The sequence below is a fragment of the Coturnix japonica genome, chromosome 3 (genome assembly GCF_054131305.1).
Source record: "Coturnix japonica strain WE chromosome 3, WE-NBRP24, whole genome shotgun sequence".
Classification (NCBI taxonomy): Eukaryota; Metazoa; Chordata; class Aves; order Galliformes; family Phasianidae; genus Coturnix; species Coturnix japonica.
The window spans coordinates 73,194,788-73,207,618 of NC_140665.1; positions in this window are offsets into that span (position 1 = coordinate 73,194,788).

Sequence of the window (12,831 nt, forward strand, 5' to 3'; positions counted from 1 at the left end):
CTCCAAGGTAAGCTCTGAAACTCAAAGGTGCTTCAGTAAGCTATAGGGATCTATCTAGCCCACAGTCCTTCCATGTTTCAGCTTACCTGTCTGCTATGGATACTATCATTTCTATGAAGAGGCTGGGGCAGGCATTGCACAAGACAGCTGGGGCTGTAAGATGTGTGGAGGAGTGAGTACCTTGCCATGCTATTTTTCCATAGACCAACTCATTCCAGCTGCCAAGACAAGTTTTGCTGCCCCTTATCAGCCAGATTTGGGAAGTTAACACTTCTGTATGATCAGGTGCTTGCATGAGAGCTTGATGCCTTGCATATCTTCTCTATGTACTTACTTAGGTCATTCACTCTCCCTTCTGTTTATTCTAAAATCCATGGATTCCCAAGGCAGGGTTTACACCCAATAAACAGCTGGATATGCTGTGATTCTATTCAGCAACGAGCAACATTTATCCCCACAGAAATACTGCTATCCATAGAGGCCTTATTTCTCATTGTACTGCAGTAAATGATTCCATGTGACATAGGGCACAGAGCCTGAAAATATGATTGCTTTGGAATACTAGGGTTTCGTAGTCACTTAACACCAGCATTGTTGCAAATGACCAGAATTAGGGCAAAAGAAGTAGGCATGAAAATGCTTGATCATAAATATCAGGCCTCTGGAGAGAATGAGAACTTCTGTTTTTAATAAGACACAAGTCTTTTTTGAAATGGTGCAATCACACGCTGAGAAGCCTCATTTCTGCTTGAACAGAGGGCAACGGGAGAAAATCACAGGCAGCAGTGACATCAGTGTTAGCAGGTCTATATTGTGAGCAGCTGAAGAGGGGGAGCTTAAGTTATCATGGAAAGTAGCTCACAGATTCTCTGGGAGTTTTTTTCCTGTAAAGATAATAATCTAATTAGTCTGTATAGCAGATTTCTTGTAAGGGCTGAAGACTTTTAGAGATTTATATATCCACTTCAGAGATGCAGTTACCATTGTTTCACTCTTCTGAGTATGCTATCAAACTGTCATAGCATTATTGTTTGTGTTTACTCTGAAGTCCAAGATTTAATCTCAATAACTGCAATTATCGTAAGGGAGTAATAATATTTGTGGGCTGTCTTTTCACTTCAGCTGCCAACTTGTTGCTTGAGCTCTTCAATAGTACGACCTCAGATACACTATTTCTTTTTGTTTTTAGCACAGAGGTGCAGATACAACAATTCAATATATGCAAAACTGCATTAAAATTCACGCTATGCCTCATTTTTCACACTATTCCTCATTTGCCTATTCATTCAGAACACTGACATGCCTAGATGTCAACATGCCAAGGAAAAAGCATTTCTAGAGCATTCCACTTGCTTTAAATATTTTTTCGTCAGTGTTGTTATGTTCAGACACTGAACAAGTATTTTTTACTCAGAAAAGGAAATGTCCTATGCAGCCCCCAATTATTTTTGCACAGTGATATCCAATTGTCCAAACTGACCTCAGACTCCAGACAGAGGTGTTCCAACAAGTAACAATCTGAATCTTCTGGATGTACTTAGAGAGGGTAATAGACCTGGATTGTGAATAGTTTCTATCCATTGCTTGTGTTAAACCTGAATCCCCTTCATCTGAAAAGGTTCAAGCTAAAGCTTTTAACAGAAGTTTTCTTGATCTTTTCCTCGTCAAATAAGCAAGTTTGAAAGCTCATTCCTTCTTGAAGTATTGTCACTGTTTGATCTGCTCACACTCATTATCTACATGCTTGTATCCGTTGGCTTGTAGAGGCACCAGACGAAGTTTACAGGGGGAAGAGTACTTGGTCCACTATTAACTCTTACCCCGGAGTGGGTTTCCATAGTAAAGACTCATTACGTAACCACAGCGAAGTGTTCCCTGCCATTTCCTGCCTTTCCCCACTCCAGTTCTGCTGCGGAGATTGGCTAGAGGGGTGGAAAGAACAGAAATGGGTGCCACAATCCTACCAAGCACTTCCTCAATGCATTATTTTAATGTCAGACATGCATGTACTGTGGTGGCACCTATGAGTCTTGGCTGTGTCAGAATATATCTCAATGCATCTCATGGGAGATGAGTAAAGTATGATGTGAAAGTGTTTGTGCTACCTGAATGCTGGGCTGCTGGCATTTACTGCAGCGCAGTACCTACCTACATCAGCACTGCCTCAGTTTTGGGTATGCCTTGCCCTTATGTTTGCTTGCATACCACTGGGTTTACTTGGATGCTATTAACAGGGAGCCAAGACTAAATTCAGAGCATATTAGAGGAAACCTGCACTCTACTGTGGCTGGTGGCAATGCTGCCATTAACTTGAGAGAGTTTTCACCCATTGTGCTTTATGGTTACCACATTTTCAGACTCCAGGCCATCCTGCCTTCAGTTGCTGAGTGCGTCTCCCACACAGCAGCTGCATTTGTACTGTTTCCAGGCACTTTCTTCTAGCTCTTCAAGGTGTTCTGCAGGTGGATAGTTGTTAGGTATTTCACATGACTATATTTTGTTTTCAAATCCTGCCCTTTCTGAGCCACAGTCTGTCCCACGCCAAAAAATAAGAGGGGCTTGAATGTTGGTCTCTCTCTCCAGACCACTGCTGGTGGATGTTGCATTCGCTTCCACTGCAGATAATTGACTATATATTTCCCACAATGTTTTTATTGTATTTTACAAAGAAGAGTAATAAAAATAGAGGCTATATCACACTCAAAGCAGTGTTTCCATTCCTCAGGCAATATTTTTCACTAACCCAAAGGAAAACACCTCCCCACCCTTTCCTGGTTACTATGCTCAGTATATGGTTCTCAGTAAGAAGAAAACCAGATGCCATTCTTAAATGTAAGATGGTAGAAACCAGAAAAGCAGAAATAAAATGGACCCAATTCAGAGAAATGTTCCTCGATAGCCCTCAGATTCTTTAAAGTGCAATATAGGCATTAATGCTACCAGAGGCATCTGCAGAGGAGCTTTGATGCATCACCGAGAAGACAGCAGTTTGGTAGGACTGTGTGTGTGTGTGATAGATGCCATGCCACGTAGAAAATGTATTCCATACTTATTGTTACTGCTACACAAAGATATGTAAGCAAATGTTGTGTAGGCGGTTTTGATAATTCTTCAGATAAGATTGGTTCATGAGTGTTAAGCAGACCCCAAAGCTGTGTTAAAGGACACCATCTCAGGCAGAATTATGTGCCAAGCCCAGGCAACTCAGTCCATCCTTGTGGTGTTAATTAAATAGCATCTCATAATGAACATAAAGCAACTCATTTAGACAGGCATTTACTTCACTTTGCTGAAACTGAATCATAGAATCATAGAGGATACCTTAATTTTCTTCAGCATTTCAGAAAGATGACAAGTACCTGGGAACTCTGATATTGAGTGGTTTAGCTCCATAGGTTGATGATGATTATTATTATTATTGAAAAAGAAGGGCTTTGGAAAACAAACTTTCAATCAAGTGAAGGCAAAAAAGGCTGGTATATGAGCAAACTATCTCTAGACATCACAGTATACAACCTCAGATGCCTAGAAATGATATGCCTGGGCTCATGACCTTGTGCTCTGCAGAAAGAACTGTTGCATTAAGCAGTCAAGTGATCCATGGAGGTACCTTTAACTTATGAAGTGTTGGGTAGTATGAGGGCTTTTGTTTGGTAAGTGAAAAGCTGAACTACTTAAAATATCTAGATTTGAATATCTGCTATTTTAAGCCTTTAAAATTCTGGTTTGGTTTTTGTTGTTGCTTTATTTTTTGGAAGATACTCTTAGCAAAGATGAGATGATGCTTAAAAATTTCCAGCCAGATGTGTCTCCAAGCTTTCCCAGAGATGAAGGATATTCAAATATAGTTTGAATCCAACCCATTTTATAGATAAGTTTGTTTTATAGCTGGCCACAGCTGTGAAGTTTGGATGCAGATCTGTAACACTTCTAAACTTTGAAGGCCACAGTCTGTGGTTTTGGATTTGAATCCCCAGTGGCTTGTTGCATCAGACTGCCATTCACATCTGTTTCACTGACAGCTTGGTGCAAATCTCCAATACTGGCTTCAGATTCTGAAAGCTGAACATCAGAAATGTCTGTTCTCAAGAACACTGCAGCAGATGAGCAGTGACAGCAGCAACACTGCAGGTTAACAGCTCTCTCCATGCCACCTATGGGCCAACAGTGACCCACCACAGAACACTGGCTGGTGGGTCACAGATTACTGGCTTCCATGCTACAAAGTATGCTGTACACTTCCTTCATATTAGGTTTTCCTGTAAGTAAATACTGCAGCTTCCCACAGTGACCTTACATGATCATGTAAAAGGTGAAAGCAGCTGTGTAATTGCTAATGGGTTGAGGGCTGGTCCTTGGAGCACTCTTGGAGAGCTTATCCATGCCGAGTGGTGGCTAAGAAATAAGGTAGAAAGTGAATTTACAACACCTCAGCTTGACAGGTGAGTACTCTCACATGCAGTCAGCCAGAAGGAAGGTCCTCCTGCTGAAATAAAAGGAAGCCAAACCACAGAGGCGATGCTCCTGCAAAGACACAGTGCTACAAGGCTGAGCTCCTGCCGTTTCCCTCTTGTTTGCTCTACAGGCAGATTTCAGCTGTACTATAACAAATAGCAAGCCACAAACATCTATCTGTGAGAGTGTTACTGGTTGTCACTGTGGCATGGTCCGCCTCACCCACTGCAGTGACAGAGCCACCCATGGTAAACGCCGGACAACTCCTCTGACCTGTTAATAGTTGGCAGAGTATTTGATGACAGTTGCAAGAATCTGATGCACAGCAGTATCCTTTACAGCAGTTTAATCTTTGTCATCAAATCCCCCAGCAGCCATGATTAATAGCAGCACTTGAGCTTGTTTTGAAAGTTGTATATTTGGCAGCTATGAACTTTGATCTATGGTTTTGCTTTAAAGAATCATTATGACACAAACTTTTCCTGTAATCCTTCCATCTAATTAAACCACACACAAATACTATGTGGGGAAATATGATGCTATTGATATAAGCTGTGTGTTTATTACAATATTTTAGGCATTTTATTAAAGTGGATAGTTGTTCCCAGCAAGATAATAGATAAGGTCCCTAAAAACAATAACATTGCCCAAAATGAGTACATAAGAGAGTTTCCCAAGGCCAAATTCGATTAGAAAATTTCTCTGTTGATTAATACTGTGCCCTTGAACCCAGTAAGGGCTCAGATGTTTTAACCAGAGCTAAAATTACTAGCACTTAATGAATCCAGCCTACTAGTGTGTGCTTTATTACCAAAAGTTTGCCTTTGTTTTAGGCAGTCATAAGACTTCAATGACTAATATGATGTCTTCTAATATTAGGCTGTTTAGTATTTGAGATCAATTTAATGGAAACACTTTCAAAGAGCTAAGAAAATGCATCTTCATATAAATATTAAAAAACTGTGAGTCTACCTTCTTTTTTGTAGCTGAATCAGCCAGAAGCCAGATTTTTCTGGGGTTGAGGTAGAGGTCTCCACAATCCACACTGAGTTGACTTTGTTGTGCATTGCATCTTCTTAACCTTGGAGTTTGTGCAGAAAAGGGTTCTTTCCTCTAGTGTAAGCCATGCAGGCTCTGAGCAGGAGTTTTATGGAGCTGCTGGGGAGCTCTGCACTTTCTCCTAATTGACCCAGGTGTGATCTGGGCATCATAAAACAGAAAAAACAGAGGTGTAAATCAACAGCTTGGGGTTCCTACTGCTACCAGGTTCACCAGTGTCTATACTTGCTGATCACCATCTTTCCCCTGTTTTCTGAGTGGATTTCCAGCCAACTGGCTTTTGCCTAAAAAAACTGACTCCTGCTAGTACTGGTTAGGCCTGGTGACCATGGTTTCTGCTATGAGTCAATTGGAAAGGAGGCAAAGTGTTGCATGTAATAATTTTCCCAAATTGTCTCACAAATTCCCAAACTTCATGTAAAAGTAGAGCTGCTGAAGCAACATGAATGATCCCTTAGGGAGCTCACACTTGGGCACCCTCAAGCAAAAGGAGTAGATGCCTGTAGCCACTCTCTGGACTTGATCAGAAAGGAATGAAACAGATCTGCCCTAATATAATTCTGTTTCCTTGTGCCAGGTTCTTTGCTCTTCACATTGATCCCCTGTGACCAGCTATGTCCAAGACTGAACAGAATTAGCAGGGACATTTGGCATGTGTCCATTGTCATGAGGGAGGTTGAGTCAGTGGCCAAAAATGGCCTTGACTTAACCTGCTACTGAATGACTGGATGCAAGTTACTTGAGCTATCACCCTCTCTCTAGTGTAAAGCAATGTACAAAACTTGTTTGGGGATCCTGAAATCCTGCTTGCATCTGCATAACCAGGGCTTTGAGTGACAGTAATTGGCTGGGCAGAGTGGAGGTGTCACATTATTCTCAACCAGCTTCAAAGTCTTGTGGGTGGATATAGGGTCAAAATGCATTTCATATACAACTGGAATAAAGTTTTGTGTAAAGACCTTATAAAACCTCATAAGGACTTTTTACTAGATCAGAGGCCTCCTATTTTCTTATTGAACTCAATGGGAATTTTGCTACTGACTTCAAAGAAAGTTGAAAGGAGTCACGAGGGCTTGATTTCCACTAATACATGTGTGCTTCTGCACACCAAATTTGCATCTGGAGGGGACTGTTTTAGTTGTTCTTTGTTGCTGTGGTTGTTGGGCTTTTTTTTTTTCTGCTTGAGAGTTTATGTAAGCACAAGGTCTGGTACATGTAAATTATCTGCACATATGAGCAGAAAAAGCTTGTTTCTTTGGAGACAAATCACCCATATACTACACATTACACACATGCCTTGAGAAAAAAAAATGGATTCATTAAACTGTCTCATCTAAGAGGCATCCTACTCCCAGGAGATCCAAATATTTCCTAAGCACATAGTGGCTGGTGAAGCAGATTCTACTCTTATCTCTATCAGCAGCATAAAACCAAATCAAATATAAATGAATCCTTCTCAGATATTTTCAGAGGCTATAAAATTGAAGGCTTCAGCTTCTGTTCTATAAACAGTAGTAAAGAAGCGTAGAGAACAGATTTAAGAATTCAAACAGTTGTCAGAATGGTTTAAAACTTACTTTGACTTACACCGCTTTTGAGGGCAGACTTGTCCATTCCTTTCCTGTAGCAGTTTGAAAATAATTAGTTTTATCAAATACACCAAATCTAACACTACATTAGATAAGAGGGCTTCTTACAGAGCAGTACGAGTTAAAACTTTGATGTTTCAGAAATAGGCATGAAGCTGTAGACTGGGAGCACAATTTGTAAAGTAGTGACTCACTGTGAGTAGGAGAGTGACCCTGCAAATACCTATTAATTTTGTACAGAACTGGCACATCCTAGAGATGCCTAGGGACCTAAGCAAAATCAGATTGAGCTCATCTCCCTGTCATTAATGGCACACTGTCTTCTTTACTGTTGATTGAGACCTTTCTGCTGAGAACTATCCTTGAGGAATGATTTCCCAAACATCAGATCTTTGTGCTAGAGATAACTGTTGCATTGCGTGCCTCAATATTTATCATCCTATTCTTGCTAGTTAGACATTCTCTATGAACTTAGGTAATTTCACTATTTTCTAGATTTTTACGTATTCCAGATATCAGTAACCATTATCTTAGCCTTTCTCAGTGATCCTGTTGCCAGGCCTTATGCATTTAATTCCTTCAGCTTTCTTGAGGGAAGATGCCAAAGAGCCCAGATGAAAAGTTGAGGCTGTATCTGCATCTCTGAGTAAGGGTAGAGCAGAAAGCAGTGAAGAAATCTGCTCTGCACGCACTTTCCCTGATGCATGCCTCTTTCTATGGTGTGCGAAGGCTGGAAATGGAGTAGAAGACTGATGAAGTTTCATGGAAGGTTATTTTATATTAGTGAGAATTCAGGGAGTTGTAAGATGCAGTAGGTGGGAGGAGATTATAGAGAGTAGCAGGGGGGGAGGTTTGGTGAAAAGCATTTGTGTAGTCCCATAAGGTATCAACACCTGATTGCTGATGGAATAAAACCAGTTTTCTAAGCTGACTGATGTTTCTGTCTCCTTCTTGAAGAATATATACTTAGGAGTTCACACTCTGAAACTAAGCCAGTCAACTTTCTAGAATAGGTTTAATATCTTTAGTTGTATTTGAGGTCAAAGGGCTTTGCTGCAGCTGCAGCTCAGCCAAACAATCTGGAGTTGCTGCAGAAGTTACTAGTCAGAGCTCTGATTTGTGTCAGGTGTAGGTTTAAACCAGATGTGACAGGGATACTTTTTGGCGTTGAAAGCTAAGGAAGGTGTCCCACACTTCCTGGGAGCTTAGCCTTGGGCAGTCTATACTGAAGAAAACAACTTTATAAGGCAGACAATAAAAAAGTGACATTGGGAACAGAGATATAATTCATCCAATAAACAGTAACATCCAATAGCATCGCTGCAGTGGTACCTAGTGTTGATTTCTTTATGCTGTCGGGAAGACTTGCTTTATGTTCAGGATTAGCTTTTCAACATCCAGTGCTGATAAAGGCTTTTGAAAGGATGTAGGTAGCAAGCCATGAGATAAAGGAGCAGAGCAGCTAGCAGATCTCTTTTTGTTAAAGCTATTGTAGCTGCCAAACCAGAGAAGGACAGTATACTGGGGACAGTTGTAAGCTTTATTTGGAGATTCATGTATCTTGAAATATGCAGTCTGGACCACAAAGGAATCCTTTTTGGTTAAGAGGATATGAGTAAATTGAAGGGATATCTGCAGATGTAAGTCACTGATACACAGAGTGAAGCTGATGGGGTGACAGCTGTGCTGGGCTTACCTATCATTGTGGACTGCAACCCTCGGTGCAGAGTGAGCAGGTAAGACCTTGGCACTGGTTTACACCATGCATTCTGATCCAATAGGCAGATGTTCTAGCTGTAGTATTCCATACCATTCAGTCACAGAGGTTTATGCTCACAGGTCCCGATCGGATCTCATAGCTTCTCACTTTGCATTGGCAGGAGTGTTTCAGTGTACAGTAGTCAGCAACTGAGAATATGCTGACAGACAGTTTAATTGTGATAATTAACAGCAATTTTCTCACCTTGATTAAGTCAGATTCTTTTCTATTCTAAGCTGCTCAGGCCACTGAGGGTCCAGTACTGCACCCTGTTCCCGTAAGTGTCAACAAAAACAAGTGTGTGAAATACCTATGTGTTATCGTCTGCTCCTTGGAAACACAAAATACACTCTACAGATGCAAGAGTGCAGCACAGATCTCTTCAATAAGCAAAACGACAACACATGTATTTAAATATCAGAGCCTGAATGGAGTCTGCTTCTTTTCCCACACCTCTGTAAAATCAAAGTTTGAAACCCTGTAGGAGCTCTTTTAAAATATCCTGGCTTCCTTGCTGCAGACCATATGTTATTTCAAAAACCAGGGCTGCAAACTCAAATAATTGCATGACTTGCACTCTATCACTGCAGACTGTGCTCCACTGGCTTCAGCTGGCACGGTTTGGTAGCTGTTACAGATGCCACAAGTCATTGCTTTGAAGTTTGCACATTAAAAAAAAAAAAAAAAAAAAAAAGGAAAAAGAAAAAAAAAGAAAAAAAAGGAAAAAAGAGGAGGGGAGAAAAGGGGGAAAAGAAACCTTTCAAAAGATTTGCCTGAATTTCTGTTATGAGTAAGTCGACATTTTGCAACATCTGTCATAGCCCTTGCCACTTTAGCTTCCTCCGTCTGATCCTGCTCTTGTCTTCCGTGCTCACACTGGAGCAGCTGTGTCCTCCTGCCTTGAGTGAGGGGCACTGAGGAAGACAGGGAAGCCCCAAGATGCTGACTTGCTCCTGTGAGCAAACTGTCATCACAATGCCCTGCAACAGCTGCCCTGTGGAAGGGTCTGAGGTCCTCCTGAGGAGCCTACAGAGGCCCCAAATGTTGGATATTAGGATATTTAGATATCAGGACAAGTTTCTTCTCTGAAAGAGTGGTGAGGCAGTGGCACAGGCTGCCCAGGGAGGTGGTGGAGTCACCATCCCTGGAGGTGTTCTAGAACTGTAGATGTGGCACTGAGGGACATGGTCAGTGACATGGTGAGGGTGGGCTGACAGTTGGATTAGGCGATCTTAGACATCTTTCCAACCTTAATGATTCTACTATTATGTGAAAGCACCTCCCAGCAGTGGTCCTTTCCTCTCTGCTGCTCTGAGCAAAGTGCTATGAGTGGTTGTGTCCTGGATCAGTGGATCCTGCAGAAGTGTGCAGATACCCACCTCCTCTTCTTGTTGTTGGGAGACCCAGAGCGGTGGGTCCATATCCTGTTCAGGTGTTAGCATCAAAGAGAATAAGTCTTCCCTGTGCTGTTTCTTTGGTTATTGATTTTCATCTTCCTAGCTGCAAACTGTATAAACTCACTCAGATGTCAAATGACAGCACTCAGAGCAAAAAGTGAATCGCCAGTGGACCTGCATCCAGCTTGTTTTAGTTAGTTTTTGGAAATAAATATTTCCAGCAGAAGACAGCAGTGATACCAGAGATAAGATCGAGCTTTGACTTACAGTACTCCAGCACTGAAGAACAGCACTGGGTGCCTTCACTTTGGCAACTCCAGCTGGCTGTCCAGAGAATTCACAGTATCATTTTGCATACATCATGAACCCGACGCCAGATCCCTTGGCACACTGTTCGCAGGGCTCAGCACATAGTGCTCATGCTTGCAGAGGTGCCCTGACCATCCTCAGGACTGTGGCTATGCTGAGAGCTCGCTCCCTTCATTCAAGCTCTGTGGGGAATAATTCCACCCGGCCTGTTTTCAGGTCTGAATTTGGGGCTGGAATTCATCACCTCGAAGCTGCTTCCCCCACTTCAGTGGTGTGCTCAATCACAGGCATCTGTAAGCCTTGTAATCCATTTCACCCAGCTTGCCTTTCACGGAGAGGATGGGATGAGAAGTGGTCCCACTCCATAAAAGCATGCAACACTGCCTGTGACCCTGCTTAAAGGCCAGAGGAAGGTGTCCTTGAAACTATTAAGAGGAACTATGTAACGACTCTTTACACTATAATTTCAAGTATCTGCTTCACCTTCCTTATTCATTTCCAGTGTATTTTTGTTTTGCTTTGTTTTAATTTGGTAATAATATCCTGAGCATGGCACTCGTCTGGTTTAGTCAAGGTGGTGTTACTGAGGGCTTTTCCCCCCCTCTACACTGTTGGTCTGTTTTATAGAACATGAGAAAAGGGTCAGGACACAGATAATTAAAATGCCAGCACGTGAACAGATTTTGTCCACATGTTCTTAAGATCTTCTTGTTTTTGGGTTTGCTGTTTCTATGTACCAGGTGTTAAGACCAAGTTATGTTAAAAGAGTTTCATATTAAGAAAGTATATTTGATGTGGTATATTATTAAAGTCAAAGTAGCTGGCAGCAGCACTGTCATCATAGGAATCAGTACAAGAGGCAACGTGAAAGGAAAAGCAGTTAGTGATAGAAAGGAGCATTATTCACACACACACACACAAAACAACCCTTGAACAAAAGCAACCTTTGCTCTCACTCTGCCCTTTTCAGTTATCAGGATGCCTGGAGTGGAGATCAAAGTGCAACACAGAAGCGATGCTTTGAGCAACCAGAGCTAGGGCTCTGCTGTGGCAGTGTTGCTGTCTTTCCTGTTCCTTCCAGAACACCTTTGAGGGCTGGGTAGGAAGAAATGAAGATGGAAAGATGTAAATGTTGAGTCATATAAGAATATACAATGCATGGCTGATATATAATTCCTGGCTCACATCACTTTTTACAATGCAGGATTTAACCAAGAAGGGAAATATGAAGTGAGTGGCCACCATTTGATGAAGATTAGTCTGTGCATATACATAGGCTTTATTTATATCCTTTGCAGAAATTCACAACTGGTTGCCCAGTTATTCCTTTATAGCCCATGGCAGAAATTTTGAATTTCTAGGTGTTCATTCCTTTTATTCCCCTAGTGTTTAAATGTGGTCAGACATTACTTTTTACAAGGACCCTGAGTTTACAAGCAGTCCCAGAGTTGCAAAGCCTGCCCAGATGGATCATGCAAAATTGTGCAATTAATTAGGAATGAATCTTACTTAAGATTACCCTGCTAAGGGCTCTGATTTCTCTTTGTGTATCTCTTGTGCATCTCTGTGTACTGGCAAGCATCATGTACAACACATGGTTGCCCTTGCTCACTGTAACCTCTGCTATGCTGCAATGGCTGTTTATGAGGGTGGAAAGTGATAGGACAAGGGACAATGGTCTTAAACTGAGACAGAGGAAGTTAGGGTTAAATATTAGGAGGAAGTTTTTCACTCAGAGGGTGGAACAGGTTGCCAAAAGGAGGTTGTGGATGCCCCATCCCTGGAGGGGTCAGGCTGGATGTGGCTCTGGGCAGCCTGGTCTGGCGGTTGGTGACCCTGCATACAGAAGGGGGTTGAAACCATATGATCATTGTGGTCCTTTTCAACCCAGGCCGTTCTATGATATGATTCTATGATTATCATTTTTCCAAGTTCTTTTCCTTCTAGCCCTCTGGTTGCACCTTGCAAGGTGCCACCCGTGTGGCTGGGTGACACCGATACTGGTACCGAGATCTATATCCTGAAAATGAGAAACCTTCAATTTTTTCCTCAGACAACTTTGTAATCATTTTCTCTCTGTGCTGGAGGTGCACAACCATCTGTTCAGAAGTGGAAAAACTGAATATTTTGAACATCAACTAAGAGTTAATTCTTCAAGCACACCTCCAGGAAATCATGCTGAGAACAGGACAATTTCAGTTCTCAAAAATGGGCCTTGAGACCTGAGGAGGGCCAACATTTCAACAAAGTTAAAATCCCAAAC